Raw genomic sequence first — 6,000 nt, forward strand, 5'->3', positions numbered from 1 at the left:
CCTCAGTAAGGAGAAGGTGCTCGGGAAGGTGAAGTTGACTCAATCAGCGAGACCAGTTGGACAACAGCTCGTAGTTCTTAAGAGATATCGAAGGTAATTGTGGAGGCATTGCTGGTGATCTTACAGGAAACTTTGGAGTGATGGAGGACTGGTAAATGTAACCTCCCCATTTAAGGAGAGAGGGACAGAGAAAACAGGAAATTATAGAAGGACTTATTGGATCTTTGGATTTATGAATAGATGTGTGGAGTATAAGAACAAGGAAGTTGTGAAGTATATTGGAAAAGGTGTGATTAAGCTACAGCATAACAAGAGTTACGTTTACAATGCCATTGCGAACATCAAAGCTGAAAGTACGGTTAAAACAAAGGAAATCAGTTCGAAACTTTCAGGAGAATTAGTGACAAAAAGACTGTTTCCTATATCCTGCAGTGAGAATGTTGAGATAAGCTTGTCAGTAAACAGACAACAAGGAATGCATAAAAAGCACAATAAAATCTGTTGCTGATAAGGTCTCAACGTGCAACTATGTAGCCAATACATATGAAGCTGAAAAGGCAAAGCAAGTGAGACAGCATCCTAGGAAGAGGAAAGTCAGCGTTTCAGGTTGAAAGACTTCATCAGGGTTGGGGTGGGAAAGGGGAGCCTGGTAGTAAATAGAGGGAGGGGCGTGGGGCTGGTGGAAAGGTAGGTGGAATGGCGATAGGGGATGCAGGCAGGGAATTATTGTGATTGGTCAGTGGGAAGGGTGCAACAGACATACGAATGGGAAGATGGACAGCTTTGGTCAGGTCAGGGAAGGGGTCTTGGAGTAAGGCTGTGGATAGAGAAAGTTTGAAGCCAGTGAAGTCAATATTGAGACCATTGAGCTGTAAAGTCTCCAGCTGAAATATCAAGGTGTGTTCCCCAGTTTCTGTTTGGCTTCACTCTGAAAGTGGAGGAGGCCAAAGATGGACATGTTGTCGGATGAGCAAGGGGAGGGGAGTGATTGTAATAGATGGCAACTGGAAGGATGAGTTTGTTAAAGGGTGCAGAGAGCAGATGCTCCATGAACATGTCCCTGAGTCTCCCTTTCGTCTCCACAACATAGAGGAGACCAGGTTGGGAGTTGGAGACGAGCTCGGTGGGCCAGGATCAGGCTCTGTGTGGAGTATTAGTGTTCTGCAAGAAACAAACAACCCGACTTTCCAGTTACCATTCATTTTAATTTCCACCCCCACTCGCCCGGCGACATGCTCATCCTTAGCCTGTCTTCTGTCAGAGGAACACCAGCTGAGAGTTTACCTTTGAAGCTGATAGCCCAATGGCCTCAATATTGACTGAAGCCGCTTCAAAAGCCCTCCACCCAGAGCCTTATCCCATGTCCCTTTTCCCTGACCAGACACACCTGTATCTGCTCCAGCCTTCCCACTGAACAATCACTGTAACCTTATACCTTCATGTGCCTACCACCACCATACCTACCCGCCACCCTTCCATATCCCATCACTCCATTTCTGAGCTCTCCTGCTCCTCATCAAACCTGACGAAAGGTCCAAGATCAAAATAGTGCCTTTGCTGCTCCTCTGATTCTGTCTGGTCTGCTGTGTTTATCCAGCTCCAAGTTTATTAACTCTAGCCTCCCGCACCTATAGTACTTCCTCTCTCCAAGCTGTGGAGCTAGGTGGTCTCCATATAAGAAGAAGTAAATCTGGACATTTGAAAAGATCGCGGACACATTCGTTATTTCATAACAACCCAATACACACCTTCTAGATGAAGCAGCATTTCATTTGTACTCTTTCAATCCAGTCTCCTGTCATTGCTGCTCACAATGCAGTCTCCATTACATTGGGGAGATCAAACAGAAACTGTTTTGAGGAAAACTCCCACTCTGTCTGTGGGAATAACCCTGACCTTCTCATTGTTTCCCATTTCAATAAAGTACCTTCCTGTCATGCTAACATTTCAGTCCTGAGCTGCTGTAATGCTCCAATGAAGCACAACTCAACCTCGAGTAACACCTCACTTTAGACCTTGGTACGTTCTATCCTGAAGTAGTTTTTTTTATTCAATTCCATACTTCCACAGCCTGACCGCATTATGGCTGTTCTCCATTTTTCACACATTCTTTCTCCTGGTCTCCCAATGAATTTGCCCTGTTTGTGAATCGTTTTTCTTGCACTTAATTAAGGAACCCATTCCCACCCCCTTCACAATCTAATTAATACTCATTTTACATTTGATTCTGTTTTACCAGAAATAAAAGTCAATTTGTCAATGGCATTGCTCCTCCACACCATCTTGTTTCCCGTCACCCCTCCTCTACCTCGGTCAAGGGAGTTAAAAGCCCATTTTCCAATCCTTTCCTGTTCTGAAGAGGAGTCACACTGGACTTGAAATGCTAACTGTGTTTCTCTCTCTCCGCAGATGCTGCCAGATCTGCTGTGTTTCTCCAGAAATGAAAAAAAGCACATTTTCAATTAAACAAATAACTCTGGATATTTGAAATCTGAAACGAAAACACAAAAAAACCTGTGAGCCTTGAAGAATGGTCACTGCACCCAAATGATTAAGTCTGCTTTCACTCCACTGAAGCTGCCAGACCTGCTTAATTTCTCTGGCAATTTCTGCTTTTCACCACGTTTCAAAGACATGTGTCAACGTGGCTCAAACGCCCTGTTCAACCTGGAGCAGCATATACCGGGAAGTGAAAGATAACACAAGATGCACAATTTCCGTGTCTCTGAAATGACGCAAAGCTGGCATCACTGAAACTATGGACTTCTTACTGTTAGTCAGAGAGAGAAACAGAGGGACACGCATTCACTCTAAACACAGAAGGTAGCACATACTGGAAAGGAAATGATTCAGATGATTATGTTAAAGGGTGATGGGCAATGAGACAAATTGGAAGCGTGACACGATGGAGAGACCCTCAGTCGAATGAGAATATAAAATTGGAAGTGTGCCACATCAGAAACCAGAGTAGGCCACTGAGTACATGACTGATGGGTGAGTGGGACTTGGTGAGAACTGGGGGCAGAACTGTATTGGAGATATTGCAGCTCAAACTGCGTGTTCCATATGATGTCGTAGACCACAACACCAACAGAAGCAAAATTATATTCAACCATAATCTGTAACTTTTTGCCTGTGATTATCCCTCAGTCTACATTTAACAATAAGCGAATCTATGCTTCAGGAACGAGTGTGGTGAACATGCCAGGGCAGAACTATGTGTACCTAAAACTGATGGCAAACCATAAAGCTACTACACTTGACAGTTTACTTTCCAAACAGCAGAACTACAATCTGATAGGTAGGGCGGAATGATTGCAAGACCAACAGATCAGTTCAAAGCTCTGCAGACCTGCCAGATCAAGTCGTTAATGGATCAAACAACTCACTGCAGGAGAGGACTCAACACATGTCCCCCTCCTTAATAAGGGAACAGCCCTGCACATCAGTGCAAAAGACAAGCATGTAGTTATCTGCGCCATACTCAGCAAGAAGTATTGAGTCAATGATCTACCTCACCTCGTCAGGATGCCCATAGAATTACAGATGGCAGTTTTCAAACAATCTAATTCGCTCTCTGTGACATGAAGCAACATATGAACACAGTAGATGTGACAAAGGCAATGTACAACAAGCCGTGTCCCTGGGGAAGCTGTTTCATTCCACTTCCAACTCTGACATCATATGGCAATGTGGAAAATTACTCAACTATGACAAGCCCCTTAAGAGGAGAATAATTACAGTATGACCAACATCACTTCCTCAATTCCATAATGACAGTCAAATTGTTGGGAGTTCTTTTTGACAGAGTTGTCAAGCAGCACAGAAATAAACTGCTCAGTGTGGTTTGCGACAGATTACGATGTGGAGATGGAAATGTCACTGGATTTCTAATCCAGACCAGGCTAATGCTCTGGCAGCTGGTGGAAGTTAATAACAATTAACAAAATATCGAGATCTAAAATCTTGAGTCAGTAATAATGACCTTGAACCAATGTCAATTATAAACACCAATTTGCTTCCCCAATGTACTTTCAGGAAGTGAATCTCCCGTGTATTCCTGGTCTGGCCTAAAAGTGACTCCAGACACACAGTCATGTGATATACTCTTCAATGGTCTCTGAAATGGCCAAAAAAGACACTCAATTGTATCAAATTGCTCCGAAGTCTTAAAGGATAAAGCTGGTCAGAACACCCGGCATCAGCTTCTGCATTAGAAAAGGGAAATACAGACCTCTCAACACTGCAGAGACCTCCTGCCTAACATCTGAGAGCTTGTGGCAACATTGACAGTGCTTATCCACAGACGACACAGAAACATTGGGAAAGGAGTAGATCATTCAACACAGCGAGCCTCCCACGTTCTCACCATGGCCGAGAATCTCCTCAATGCATTTCTCCTGCAGCAGACTGAGATATATTGCAATTGATTCCCTCAACCAAATGTTTGAGGTGTTTACGAATAGCTGAGACACAAGGGCATAATCCTGAGATACTCCACGAGCCTTCATCTCCAATAAAAGGATCCTTTTATTCCTGTTTTTTCCAGTCCAAGTGCTCCGTTGCTGACCTGCTTTCTTTTTCTTATTTTCTCCTCCACTTTTCTTTTTGTAATTTACTGACCTAAAGCTTGACCCAGCGTTTGGAACTCAAGCTGAGCCCAGTGCGGAGGAGAGTGAGTCCTTACTTACTTTTCTGGAGCAAGCACATGACCTGGAATTGGCAGCTGCAACATCAGCAGAGTCAACGTGAGTGAGATAGGGCCCAGAAGCAAAAGGTGATGCCTGAAGATTGGAGACATGTTGTTGATTAGGTCTTGCACTGATTTTGGTGAAGGGGATAGTGGAAGGCCATGATGGTAACATCAATGAGGTGGGCCCAGCAGTAAGAGACATGTCTCTGACATTCGAATGGCCTGGCAGAGGAGATAATGAGCTGGTGATGGAGGAGTATCTGCCCAGCGGCAAAGATGGTGCCTGACGATAAGAAACTTCAATGTTGCTTGGGTCTGGTGTAGATGGGGATGCAGCTGTCATGAAGGGTAAGGTTGCAGGGGTGGTCGATGATGAGGTGCTGTCTCACAACCCATAAACTCTCTTCAGGCTGTATTCTCTGTTTATTCCATTGTCTTCAATTATTCAAAATGGCATCACTTTGTGGCAACAAGTGAAAGCATTTCACTGAATTTTATTGTATTTATCCTGGAAAATATACCTGGTCATGAAATCAAAATCAAAAACTTTTACTCACTCTTTCCTGCCAGCTGTCCCATTCTGTAACCATGTCCACATATTTGCCACAATCCCATAAGATTTGATTTTGCCTACACTTGGTTTGGGACTTCAGCAAAAATCTTTCTGGAAATCCCCCTCGTAATCTTATCCTTGTGAATCACCTCTCCCTCAGCCTTCTCTGCTCCAAAGTAAACAACCCGAGCTTATCCAGCCTCTCTCCATAGTTGATATGCTCCATCCCAGGGACCATCCCGGTGAATCTCCTCTGCACCCCTCCACTACAATCACATCCTTCCTGCAATATGGCTCCCAGAACTACGCACAGTGTTCCAACATGGCCTAACCATAGACGTGTATAGCTCTGACAATCTATACGTCGGTGAATGAAGGCTCTGCCTACCGTTCTATTTGCCTTATTAACTAATGTATTAACCTCAGTCAAAAAGTATATTGCTGGAAAAGCACAGCAGATAAGCCAACATGCGAGAAGCAGGAAACTCGACTTTTTGAGAATATGCTTTTCGTCAGGAATGTGGCCACCAATCCTGATAAAAAGCTTATGATCAAAACATCGACTCTCCTGCTCCTTGCATGCTGTTTGACAGACTGTACTTTACAAGAACTACACTTCTTGATTCTGATCTCAAACATCTGCAGTCCTCATTTTTTCCCCTAACCTATTACCCTGTGCTGTCACATTCAGGAATCTGTGGAGGAACACCCTCTCAGCTTGTTAGTGTGTTGCCATTCATTTTATGCCCCCATT

Source organism: Chiloscyllium plagiosum, unplaced genomic scaffold, assembly GCF_037043375.1.
Source record: "Chiloscyllium plagiosum isolate Xiang-an unplaced genomic scaffold, Cpla_swu_hap1 HiC_scaffold_38, whole genome shotgun sequence".
Taxonomy (NCBI): domain Eukaryota; kingdom Metazoa; phylum Chordata; class Chondrichthyes; order Orectolobiformes; family Hemiscylliidae; genus Chiloscyllium; species Chiloscyllium plagiosum.